A 12,811-nucleotide genomic window follows, 5' to 3' on the forward strand; every position below is an offset into this window, starting at 1 on the left:
TTATATTAATTTTTTTGTTAATCTGCTTAAAATGAGTGACCAGAAAAAAGTGCGTACTGAAATTATTAAATATTTTCAACTAAACCCAACTTGTTCTTACAAAAAGTTGGCCAAGCATACAAAGGTCTGCCGTCAAACTGTTTACTATGTTATTAAACAGTACCGGGAGAACTTGTCAGTTGATAGAAAACCTGGTTCAGCTAGAAGGAATGGTCCACATGATGTTTCTAAAGCCAAAAAAATAGAACGCATTTTCAAAAGAGCTCCCAACACATCCGGTAGGAAAGCAGCTCGGTTAGCTCAGTGCTCGGACTATTTGGTACGAAAAGTTAAAGCTAATGCAGGTTTAAAAGCATACAAGGCTCAAAAAGTTCCTGACAGGAACGCTGCTAAAAATTTAGAGGCCAAAAACAGAGCACGGAAATTGAAGTCAAGTTTTATAAAAAAATATTCTTGCTGCATAATGGATGACGAAACGTATGTTCTGGCAGATTTTTCGCAACTTCCAGGTCAAAAGTTTTATGTTGCTGATGCTCGAGGACCCAAAAGCAGACAAAATTTCCCAGAAAGTTCTTGGTATGGCAAGCAATATGCAGTTGCGGCAAAAGAAGCCAATCATTTGTTACAACGGGCTCTATAAATACCGAAATTTACATCAAGGAATGTTTACAAAAAAGGCTGCTTCCATTCATAAGACTTCATAATGTGTCCACTTATTTTTGGCCTGACTTGGCATCCTGTCACTATGGTAAACAAGCCCTTGAGTGGTACAAGAACAATAATGTGGTATTTGTACCAAGAGAGGCAAATCCTCCAAACTGCCCGGAGCTAAGGCCAGTGGAGAGATATTGGGCTCTTGTTAAAAGAGAATTGAAGAGTACAAAAAAGGTGTCCAAAAGTGTGGTAGATTTTAAACGGAGATGGACTACATGTTCGAGCAAAGTGACAGAAAGCACTATAAAAACGTTAATGGAAGGGTTTCCGAAAAGGGTTCAAAATTTCATCACTAGTGATTAAAACTATAAAAATATTTTTTTTTGTAAACTGTAATAATAATTTGAATCAAATAAAAAAAAAAATAAAGCTGTAAGTTTAGTGGTTTCTTTTTTATAAACATATATGTATGTTAAGAATTTTTCGATCTCACTCCTTAAGTATATTTTAATGTTATCTTTTGAGTTTTTAATTTTCATAGAAACTAATTGTAGAATACATTTTTCTTTATTTATCTCACTTTCTTAAAAATTACAAATAAAAATTAAACTTTGGCAATTTAATTTTGTCGCTGATAAACTTCATATCTTTAAACTTTACAAAGTTTAATTTTTATATCAAAATTATTTTAAATAAAAAATATTTAATAATAGTCATGTTGGTCGCTTTTTTTTTTTCTTTGCTCCATCATAAAAATCGTTTCTTGATGTCGCCTTTTTAATGTTAGTAGGTCATTTTCCCAAAAAAAATATAAAAAAGTAAAAGAGAAATATAAATTTAACACAACAGATGCTGCTAACGCTTAAAATATTTCTAGCATATATTTTTTGCCCTACACTTTTGAGAATAACCGGCCTAAACTAAACAAATTTTATCGTGATATTACTTTTTGCTTTATTGGCAAAATAACTTATACGTTTTTAGAATATTTTTAGGAGAGTCAAAAATCATCTTATATACATATGTATGTATATAAAGGCAAGAATGCTTATGTAGAGCAGATTTTAGTCGTTCTGGCCCAAATTCTTTAACTTTTGTTATTGTTGTCATTATACTTTTAACTTTGCTACGCATTTTTTGGAAAAATTATTTCATTAGTGTGTATGTGAACGCTGAAATAAATTAAAAAGCTATAAAAACAATTTAATGCCAAAAGGGACATTATTATTTGCCACATGATAAAGATAAAAAAATATATAGGGAGCCAGTGAGAATGAGAGTGATAGGAAGGAAGAGAAATTATAACAATAGACATAACGACTATGCTGATGATTTTTGTTTTCCTTAGAAAAGTAGGGAATTTATGAAATTTTACATTTTAAAGATTTTGGTAAAAACGAATTTAAAGAATAATTAAGTTAATTTTAAGGTTAGAATGGCCAGCCGAGATCTGAAGAGACCAGGGAGGCAAGTTCTCACAAGGTCGAGTTGTTTGTCCCCAACAGAGTGATGAAGGAGACAAACTCCATCAAAGATTGCAAATTTCTATTGCTTTTAAAAGTATTTTATGAATTATTTGAAAATAGTATAAAAGAAAATGCGGTTTTCACAAAATTAAGTAAAAAAAATAACCAAATGATTTACAGTAAAAATAATTTTCCAACTAATTATAACTTGCTGAATCAATGCTTTATATTTGTTGGAACCAAATGAATCTTGTCAATTATTAGCATCTTAAATCTGGCCTGGCTTTCTATACCGAATACAAGTGATTCAATTAAATTTAATGACTACAAAATAAGATAACCTAAATGGTCCATTTCCGAAAAGTTTTTTGCGAAAAGTGTCAATATTTGGAAAAATCTTTATACCCTACACCACCTTATTGAGTAATACACTAAAATATGGATACTAGCCAGCAAAATCTTTACCTACCCGGTAAGCAGACAAGTAATAATTTAAAAAAGTTTTAGTTACTTTTTTATGAATAAGTACTTATTTCGATATAGTAACTACATTACCTACAATACTCATTATAAAATTTAAAATATTTTACTGGAAACAAAGACCATGCCTGAAAAATATTAAGTAAGTATGTCCACATAAACCATTTAATCAAAATGTTATAACGAAATTTTAAGCATAATTCAATAAAAATGGTACACATAGCAACTTTCGATTTCGGTCGATAGATCAACCCTCATCAAAGCTCATGAAATTGTCCAAAATCGTTTAAACACAGAAAATACTTGTTAAATGCACATAAGAATAAATGAATATAAAAATTTCTTTTACCATTTTATAACGTAGAAAACGGAAAAAATTTTTTATGCAACAACTCTTTGTTCAAGAAATAGGTTAGCTAAAACAAACTGTGCAGTACTTAAGTTGCTTTTAGTATAAGTACTTTATGCTATGATGTGGATGATGTTACTGGTTCTTCAAGTGGAGAAAAAAAAGAGTTTTTAACTTCAATAAGGTAAGCTCCAATTCTGAAGAGGTGAGTTTTAAAGAGAAATGCTGTATGCGACACATATTTAGGTCACTAAAGGGTTTGTTTGAAACTTCATTTAATGGACGATTTTGTGCAGCAATTGTTCTTATTATTAATTGGGAATCATATTATAAAACTGAATTCTCCCGTACGTAATTTCTTAAACATTTTCAATCAATGCGCCTTAGGTATTTTATATTTATTAAGTATAGCATAGCTGCCTCCGGGTGTTTGGATCTAATTTCAGTAGAGGGTTGAAATTTTACAAAATATAGCCTGTATAGTTAAAATCACAATGGTGGATATAAAAGACTCGGCTTGATATTGTCTCGATTTGGTGCACAGCAAGCGGCAAATTAATTTTCTAAAACTTTTCGGAAAGAAATTTACAAAAAATGTGTATAGTTTAAATTACATTTTGGAGAGGGATAAGTCGCGAATTTATCCTTATTTTTCTATTTTAGTTTAGAGTAAATATCGAAAACTTTAAAGCCTTTTTCGCGTAAACTATGCTAACAATCGTGAAAAAGTAACATACTTTTTCAACGTACTTTTTTAAGATAGAGCCGATTTGAATTTTTTAAAAATTGTTAAAAGTTATTACCCTAATATATGTATATGTACATATATTTAAATATATAAAGCACTCATAGTCTACATCTGACTTTAATAGTTAAGTAATAATACCTAGTCGACGTTTCTAACTTTTTCTTTACAAGAACAAACAATTTTCTTTTAAATTAAAGAGGATTTAAATAAAAGTTACTTGTGATTAAGAGGTACAAAAAATATTTTTTTTAACAGTAATTTCTTTTAGTAATAATCTTGCTAAAAATAGGCTTATTTTTAGCTATTTTTGTATTTCTAACGTAAATTTTAACAGGAAAAACTTAAAGTAATAACAATAAATACTTTTTAAGCAGTTTAAATGTAATTCCTTTTTTATTTTTATGGTTAAAAAGAGATATTTTAGTGTTTTATTTTTTCGCATATTATTTAACATAAAAATAATAAAAAAAATTTTTAGTAAAATATAACAAACAATTTCAATTTCGCCTTAAAACATAAAACTCATGAATATATTTTGTAAAAGTGAATGTTAATTTTTTTAGCTATGTAAAAGTATTTTTTTTACATTTCATTTTTTTTTTTTTTTTTTGTAAAACATGGTTATGAACAGCATTTTTATCACTTTAGGGTAGATGAATAAAAGGATAAGAGCATCCTAGGACTAAGTAAAAATTATTTAATTAGTTGTTGTTGGATATGTTCACTTATTTAGTTGTATTTCGTATGTGGTTTGTGGTCTATGGAATGTAATATGTGTATTAGTTAAAGTTGAAAATCTATCTGCTATTGTTGCATTTCTACAAAAAAATTTTTTCTTCGAAATATTAAAACTTTTAAACATTCTGTCTGAATGTTTTTGACACGATAGCGTCCAGGAAAAAGATTTGTTCTTAATGAATAGTGTTCCCTTATATTTATTCAGAAATATTTGTTATTAATAATAGACTATATTATTCTATTTATCATGCTAGAATACAGTTTAAACAGTTATAAAATTTAGCTCAAGTTACTTAATACAACCGAAATATATTGAAATGTACATATAACAAAAATTAGACTACATTTGGTAACTTTAATGATATAAACTCTATCTCCATATAATTAATTTAATCTAAATAGCATTAATGATTTGGAGCTCGAATGTATATAAGATCTTTAGAAAATTGATTTCGGCTTAAACTATATAAAAAGATCTAGAGATCACAAATGGAATGAAAAATGTATGTACCTACATGCATATACCTTTCTCACGAAGTTGAAGGGTATAAAAAAATGAAAAAATAAATAAAAATAGAGCAAGCTAAAAAAAATTCTTTGAAAAACTATCCAATTAAAGCAAAAATATTTACCAAACAAAAATTATGTCAAGCGGAAACTGTTCAGTTGTTTGCGTTAGTTTTTAACCATTTTTTTACAAATTAAAATATTTAAAAAATTTCTATTTAAAACAATGGAATTTGTATACAGCTGTTATGACAAAAGATTATGAAAATACACTGTATTTAACAATTTAATTGTGTAACTAGTAAAAATAGCATAATTAATAAAATACTGATATAAAAAAAAACAATTCAAAGGACCATTGCAGGATTTATTGTAAAATTTCATTTTTTAAACAACAATCAACTTTTTTTTCAACATCAATTGCATGCAAATTTATGTTTCATAAATAGTTGTACTTTTTGATGAATTTTGTTATTGAAGATGATTTTTTACAATTCATAATACAAACATATCAACGTATGCTTTACCAAGGCTTATAGTAAATGCGATTTGTCACATACATATATTTAAACACTTGTTGAAATGTGTGTGTATGACAACGACAAGGGATTTCTCATGAAAAAAGAAACGTATGAAAAACAAAACACACATACACACTTGAAAGCATTAATACACTGTTGTCCACTTTCAATACACCGCAATCGTTTTGATATGCATGCATAAATACATACATACCAATATACAAACACTAATAAAGATCATTGGGAGTTACCGCATCGAAATTGATAAAAATAAATTTATTTGGTACAAAATGTTACTTGTGGTAGTCATTAAAATGTATGTTAATAGGTAAGTGATTAAAATTGCAAGTCATTACAAAGATTTTGCTGGGAAGTTATTGCTGGGTACATATGTATGTATTAAATTAGCAATATTTCATCTTTATACACAACACACACAACAACTTGCATGGATCAGCTAATCAGTTACAACAATATCAATTTTTAAATTTTAATAAATTTGTTATTTTTTGACCAATCCACAAAAACCTGTAAGGTTTAACACATAAAAATATGTATAAACCAAAAAGAAAAGGAATAAATAAATAAATCTGCAACATTTAAACACCTGTGAACAAAACAGAAAATTCTTTTTGTTTCCGAGTCAGAGATAAATAATGTTTTTTTGTTATTGTTGATATTCCCTGTTAAAAATATAAATCTCTTAAAACTTTAAATGGTTTGTTTTTTTATGATTCTTGTGAAAAGAAAAATGTTACAAATAAATTTTACAACAAATATTTTTTAACAAGTTTTAATTGTTTACGTAGGGTGAGTCCCCCTGCTAACTTTAGCATGTTTTTTTATTGTCTGTTTCATAATACATAATTGTATGTATGTATTTATGTCAGTATGGAAAAATTTGTATAATGTTTAACTGTGTTATTTCGTTTTAATTGAATGACAATTAAATATATACAACTTTATTTTTACTATTTTTAAAATTTGTTCATTAAACGTACATGATTCTGTAGACAGCTTTCAATTTAAATTCTGTTTTAATTTATAAGAGGTTTATTGTTAAATATGAAATGATTTCCATGTTAAAATCGCTGTGTTCTTTTTAATTTAATAATTATTTAATCGCATTCTTACTGCTTATTTTTCATTCTCATTGAAAATATTTTTTTTTACAATTACTAATTGAATTTATGATGCTCGCTTAAATAAACAATAACAGCTGGGTTTGTTTTTTTACTATATATAATTAATAAATCGATTTCAAAAGTTGCGGGAGATTAATTGATTCCATTTATAAGTCAGACAGACAGTATTTCAGTTACCAAAAATCCACAAGCTTTAAAGATTTAGGGAAATGATTTACATGGTTTAGCTTTCTGGAAATAAAAGCTTTAAAAAACATCAGAATTAAAAACAACTGTTTAAATTATAGTTATTGATAAACGATTTATGTATAGTAATAAAAATTTTATGAAAAAAGTAAGTAAGACTTTTTGAAAAAAAGCTCTGTAAACTTATTTTATAAAAAACTTTAAATGGTTTTTGTTTGTAGGACCAATATTTTTGGGTGTTACAAACATCAGCACAAACGCATAATACCCTCCCCACTATAGTGGCGTACAGTAAAAAAAACGAAATACACAAATTTATTAAAACCTGGGAAATCAAAACATTCGAAACAGAATAAACAGCGTAATGAAACCAAATACATCCACACATACATCTTTTCCAATACACAGTCTTGTTTTTGATTATTTATCAATTTCTTTTTTATGTAATTTGCAGAGTTTGTCTAGGATTTTTGCTCATACATCCGTCATTTATGGCCAGATTTTGCTGATTTTATGTATCAATCTTCTTGAAAGCATGTCTAAAAGAATTATTGAAGATTCAGTTATCACATATGTCTGGCGACTTCTAACAACAGATTTCCACAAACACACATATGTACAGAAAGACAGACAGACAAACGTGCATACAGACATCCGCTACCTAAGGATCCAGAATATATATACTTTATGGGCTCGAAATATTATATTGTAGAAATCACAAACGGAATAATTTCTTGAAATCAAAAATGTTTTATATTATATACAGTTTCCTATTTATTTGCAGACATGAAAGCATTGCTCAAAGTTTATACATAAATATATTCATTTATTTATAATTTTTCACTTCTCATTTTGTTGCCCTAAAATCTTTAATAAATTCTAGAAATTCAACCTTCAAATTACCCACCTGCAATTATAACCTTAATACATAATTAATAACTGATTTTTTTACATCACCATCATAAAAATATTAAAATTCTCTTCCGTGCCTTGTATAAATAAATTTTACTATAGTGTAGGTAAAACTTTGTGAATGACTTTAGATGTAGGTGTAGGTATAATTTTTGATTGACACTAATTAAAACTATAGTTGAACGTAATTTGGTATTATGTGTTGCTGCCACATAAATAAAATACATTTTAATAGCATTCATCAACAGGCAGTAGCAAAAAACAACAACAACAAAACTGCAAAATAAAGTTATATACTTAGAACACCATACAATATTTATTATACGTAAGTAGGGTAAACTTGTACTACAACGTAGTAAAGGAATATATATTGTATGTATGTACTTATACATATTATGATGGCATTTATTGTTATTAAGCCATTAAGGGAATTGAGAGTTAGAAACATTTTATTTACCTTGGAGAATGAGTAAGGAATGAAGGAATAGCTACCAGCAGCATTAGCCACAAAAAAACGGAGAATCTGTAAAAATGCAAAAAATAAACATAAGTTATTACATTGTGACGTATGAGTGATGTGTTACTTAATTGAATATTAAGTATACGCTTAGACGCGTAATCAAACAAAATATGTAACAAGTTTGAGTATTAATGGCAATAATAAAGGAAATTGAAATGATAAAAACTAAAATTGTTCACAACACATACGAATTTCTCCACATAATTGATAAATGTTAAAGAGTAAGGTATTGTTAAAGAAAATACTTTTGCCAATATCTACTCAAAGGAATAATGTTAAATTAAAAATTATGTATTTTTATAAATTTAAATCATTGATTAGATACCAGTTTTAAATAAAGTATCAATGATGTGGAGCTCAATAAAATAATAATCTAAATTTTATAAAAAAGTGTTAAATAATGATAAAAAATCCACCAACATATAACAATTGCAACTATTTACTAACTAGAAATTATTTATTAATTATTTTTAAAAATAATATTTAACAATATTTCAAAAACAACAATTCCATTTAACATTTTATATACTAACCAACAATTCTATAAACTTTTATAAATCAAAACCTATTCATAGTCAACTTTTTGTACAAAACTTCTGTTTTGTTTAAAACAACCGCATCCATAAAACATTTCATTAGCAGTTTTCTAACTATGTACATCATTTTTAAAACTGTTAAGCTGCTTAATAAAATTTCAAACACACACAAACAACTGAATTTGCTCAACTAAAAGTTATGGTAAAATTTGGTTAGAAATTACTCATGTTGTTATTTTCTCAACTAAATGAATTGAAAGTGACAGAATTATATTAAAGAAAAAAAAACAAACAACATACAGACAGACTACATAATTAGCCATATGGTTTGTATAACAGTTAAAAGACTAACCAGAAAATTAACTGACAACATCAAACATCTCATTACTAGCCAGTCTTCACACTAAATGAATTAATAATCATGTTTGTGTAGTACGTGTTAGTGTGTGTGTCTGTAATAATAAAGAAGATGTCGAAAGACAAAATACAGACTTGAAAGAATTTTGTTTGATGACATTTTTACGTAAATTTGTTTTTTTCTAAAGAATCCACCCATACTCAAATACCATCAACAATAATTACCTTTTGGACAAGAAAATGTTTTCTGAAATGATGTTTAAATTAAGGAGATTGGTGTTGTTGCCATCATTTAACACACATTTTGTCGTCAACATTTTTATACTCACACACGCACTTAACTAATTTGGTCATTTTATTAGGCTTTCAATCATGAGTATCTTAACAGAATGAACATATGTATGTACCTTTTTTGATAATTTTTGTTGATGTTGACCTATAGTTTAGTTAAGGAGACTCAGAGATTTTGTGACAGTATTAAATTGACTTAGTGATAGCGTTAGTATTTAGTTGTTGTTATGACATAAACAAATTCAATGGTAACGAGAGAATTATTTGTTACCATATACATATAATTAATATCAGGCGTAATTATTAGCATATCGAATAAAAGCTTGTTCAAATGTCTTTGTTGGATTTTTAAAGATTTCGAAACTTAATTTTAATACTTAGACTTTAATAAAGAACAAACTTAACTATGTAAACAAATTAATGAAAAAATAATGGAAAACAATTTTTCAACTATTGCATTATGAGTTTCTTTAAAATAAACAATTATATGAAAAAAAAAATACCACATAATTTTAATTAAATGTTATTTGCATATAAAATAATATCAGTCTTAACATTTAGAATAAGTATAGCTATCTATAGCTTTTCAAAATTTTGTGGTTCTTAAATTTATTGTCCAAAAAAAGACCAGCTGTTACTTTCTGTTCATGCAATATTAATTTTCGTTTCAAAAGTAAAATAGTAATACATACATACATTACAAACTAAGTAATTTCCAAAAAAAAAACAATATTCAATCAACAAACTAAATTTTTTAACCACAGAAACCACAAGAATTATTTAACAAAAGACTGACCAGCAGGAGGTAAATTAAAAAATTCTATGTTAAATTTAAATTTACGGTAAATGTTTAATACTAAAAAAGGCAAGTAAGCAAAAAATAAGTGTCTATTCTACACAAAACATCAAGTAATTTTTAAGCAAATCAACATGATAAACACAAACTACTCGTGCTGCTAGATTTTTTTCAGTTTAAAAACTACTTAAAAATCCTTTTTTACTTATACATGTTTGAAATGTTTGTTTGACTTTGTACACATTTGTATATACATATGTGTGTTAAATACATGTAATGGAATCATAAACAATATCATTGTCAAAGTCACACTTAAAAAACAACAACTACCAAAGGACATGGACAAGAAACAAAAAAGTAAAAAAAACATAAAAATCAAAAAACAAACAATATAAACCAACATTACAACTTGTATATAAGTATGTTGGAAAGTGTGTGCATGTGTTTACTGGGTACACACAGTCTGACTACTGACTACATGTACGACAATTTTGAACAGAGAGAACACAAAACAACAGGACATAAAACCAAAGACAACAATTACAATAGCACAAAAAGCTAAAAACAATATTTCAGGCTCAAGGCTTTTTTTGTTGAAAAAAAAGCTCAAGGTAATAAACCAACACTCTTACAATGCCACTAGTGTATGCATACTTGTATAAGTTCGAGTATTTGTGTGTCATTCTTTGAGTGTGCACCCCATGAACAGTAGAAACAGAAAATTGTAATAAATATTGAAATTTAATTTTAAAATTGTTAGTACACAAATTTTAAGTGTAAAAATTTAAATTGAGGGAGTTAACATTTTAACCGAAATGTAAATTAGTAAGTAAGTTAATAAGTTAGTAAGTTAGTAAGTTAGTAAGTTAGTAAGTTAGTAAGTTAGTAAGTTAGTAAGTTAGTAAGTTAGTAAGTTAGTAAGTTAGTAAGTTAGTAAGTTAGTAAGTTAGTAAGTTAGTAAGTTAGTAAGTTAGTAAGTTAGTAAGTTAGTAAGTTAGTAAGATAGTAAGTTAGTAAGTTAGTAAGTTAGTAAGTTAGTAAGTTAGTAAGTTAGTAAGTTAGTAAGTTAGTAAGTTAGTAAGTTGTGGAGTGTTAGTAAGTTATTTGGTAAGTAAATTAGTAAGTTAGTTGATTGTAAAAATGTTAATATTGAGATGATAAAAGCTGTCCTGTAAGCACTTCAGTGTACCTACAGCAAAAATAATTCATTGTCACAACTACATTTAAACGTTTTAACGTAAGCAATATCTACCACCACTTTCACAATTAAGTGCAACCATAACATGTATGGGTATGTGTACTTTAACATACTCACTCCATAAAACCTACACGATGAATTCACATTCACAATCATTTTGGTATCCAATCAACTGTTCAAATCATTCATTTACAATTTAACGTTTGTGTACTTATATTATTCGCATTCATTCTATACAATTTACTAACGCCTTTAACATTTTTACCACTGCTGTTCGCTGGTTGATGGGTTACAAAAGCAACCAAAGACCCATTAAGGACAATGTTTTCAAAGAACTATTGAAAACAAAATTTCTTTTGTTGTGGGTGGTTTTTAAAATTGGTTTGTTAACATAGTTATTATTTTCACAGCACAATGTCATGTTTATAAAGCAAGGACGACACCAAAAAAAGGACACGGAACTAAGGCTTAGGACATAAAAAGAACCAACAGTCTTATTATCATCATTAAGTTACATTGATGAGCATTAACAAAAAAATCGAAGATATAATAATAATAATAATATTGATTAACAAGTTTTGTGGTTATATACTCTAATAATTGCTTATAGTAAAAGTGTGTATATTCTTGATTAAATATATTCGATTTACGTCTGTTCTTTTTAGTTCAAAAGATAAAGCTAAAAAAAATGCTTGCACACTTTCACTTCATAATACTTGTGGGATATACCGTAGAAGCAGTAAAATAAAATACATTTCAAAATTCCATATTCAACAGCAACCTGATTAATTTAATCCTTAAAGGATTTGCTGCTGCACAAAAAAATAAACCTACACAGACACTCTCAAATAAAACGGAATCGTATGAAATTTATCGTTTGGTTATAACTTTTATCCATACGTATCTCACTGACCACCAACAGTAGGCTACCAGACTTAATAGCCACTCGGTTGTAGTTTTTGCTGGTATTGGGTCAGTTGGGCTTTTGCTTATGGGCGGTTAGTAAGGGGCATGTTTAAATTTACGCCCATTTTTTGCAGATTGTTTGTTATAGTTTTATGTAGATTTTTTTACAATGGTGTTGGTTTCGTTGCCTGTTGTTGGCTTTTTTGGCCAAGTGTTATTTCCGCTTGGTTTCATTTTCTATGTGTATACTTGTTTGAATAAGTGTGTTTATGTATCAGTGTTTTCACTTATTACTCCCAAGTGTTTATATGTTGTACGGTTGATGTTTGTAAATTTTTTTTATTTCAAAAATATTCGTGAAATTTTGATTGTGTGTGTATGTATGGGTATTTGTCTGGTTAAAATATTAATTTCTACATATACATTTTTTTCATTTCTGGGAGTATTTGTTAATATTTATTTACCACTTTTGTAGGGTATAAAGTTATTTAGTGGCTAAAG

At 27.4% G+C, this 12,811-nt stretch overlaps 1 protein-coding gene across 3 annotated transcripts in view; it reads left to right on the forward strand.

Annotated features, from left to right (window-relative positions):
• Positions 1-12,811, forward strand: part of LOC111676147 (octopamine receptor beta-3R) — a 95,322-nt gene that overhangs the window by 19,802 nt on the left and 62,709 nt on the right. The gene's annotated exons all lie outside the window — the stretch shown is intronic.

This window comes from Lucilia cuprina, chromosome 4, assembly GCF_022045245.1.
Source record: "Lucilia cuprina isolate Lc7/37 chromosome 4, ASM2204524v1, whole genome shotgun sequence".
NCBI classification, from domain to species: Eukaryota; Metazoa; Arthropoda; class Insecta; order Diptera; family Calliphoridae; genus Lucilia; species Lucilia cuprina.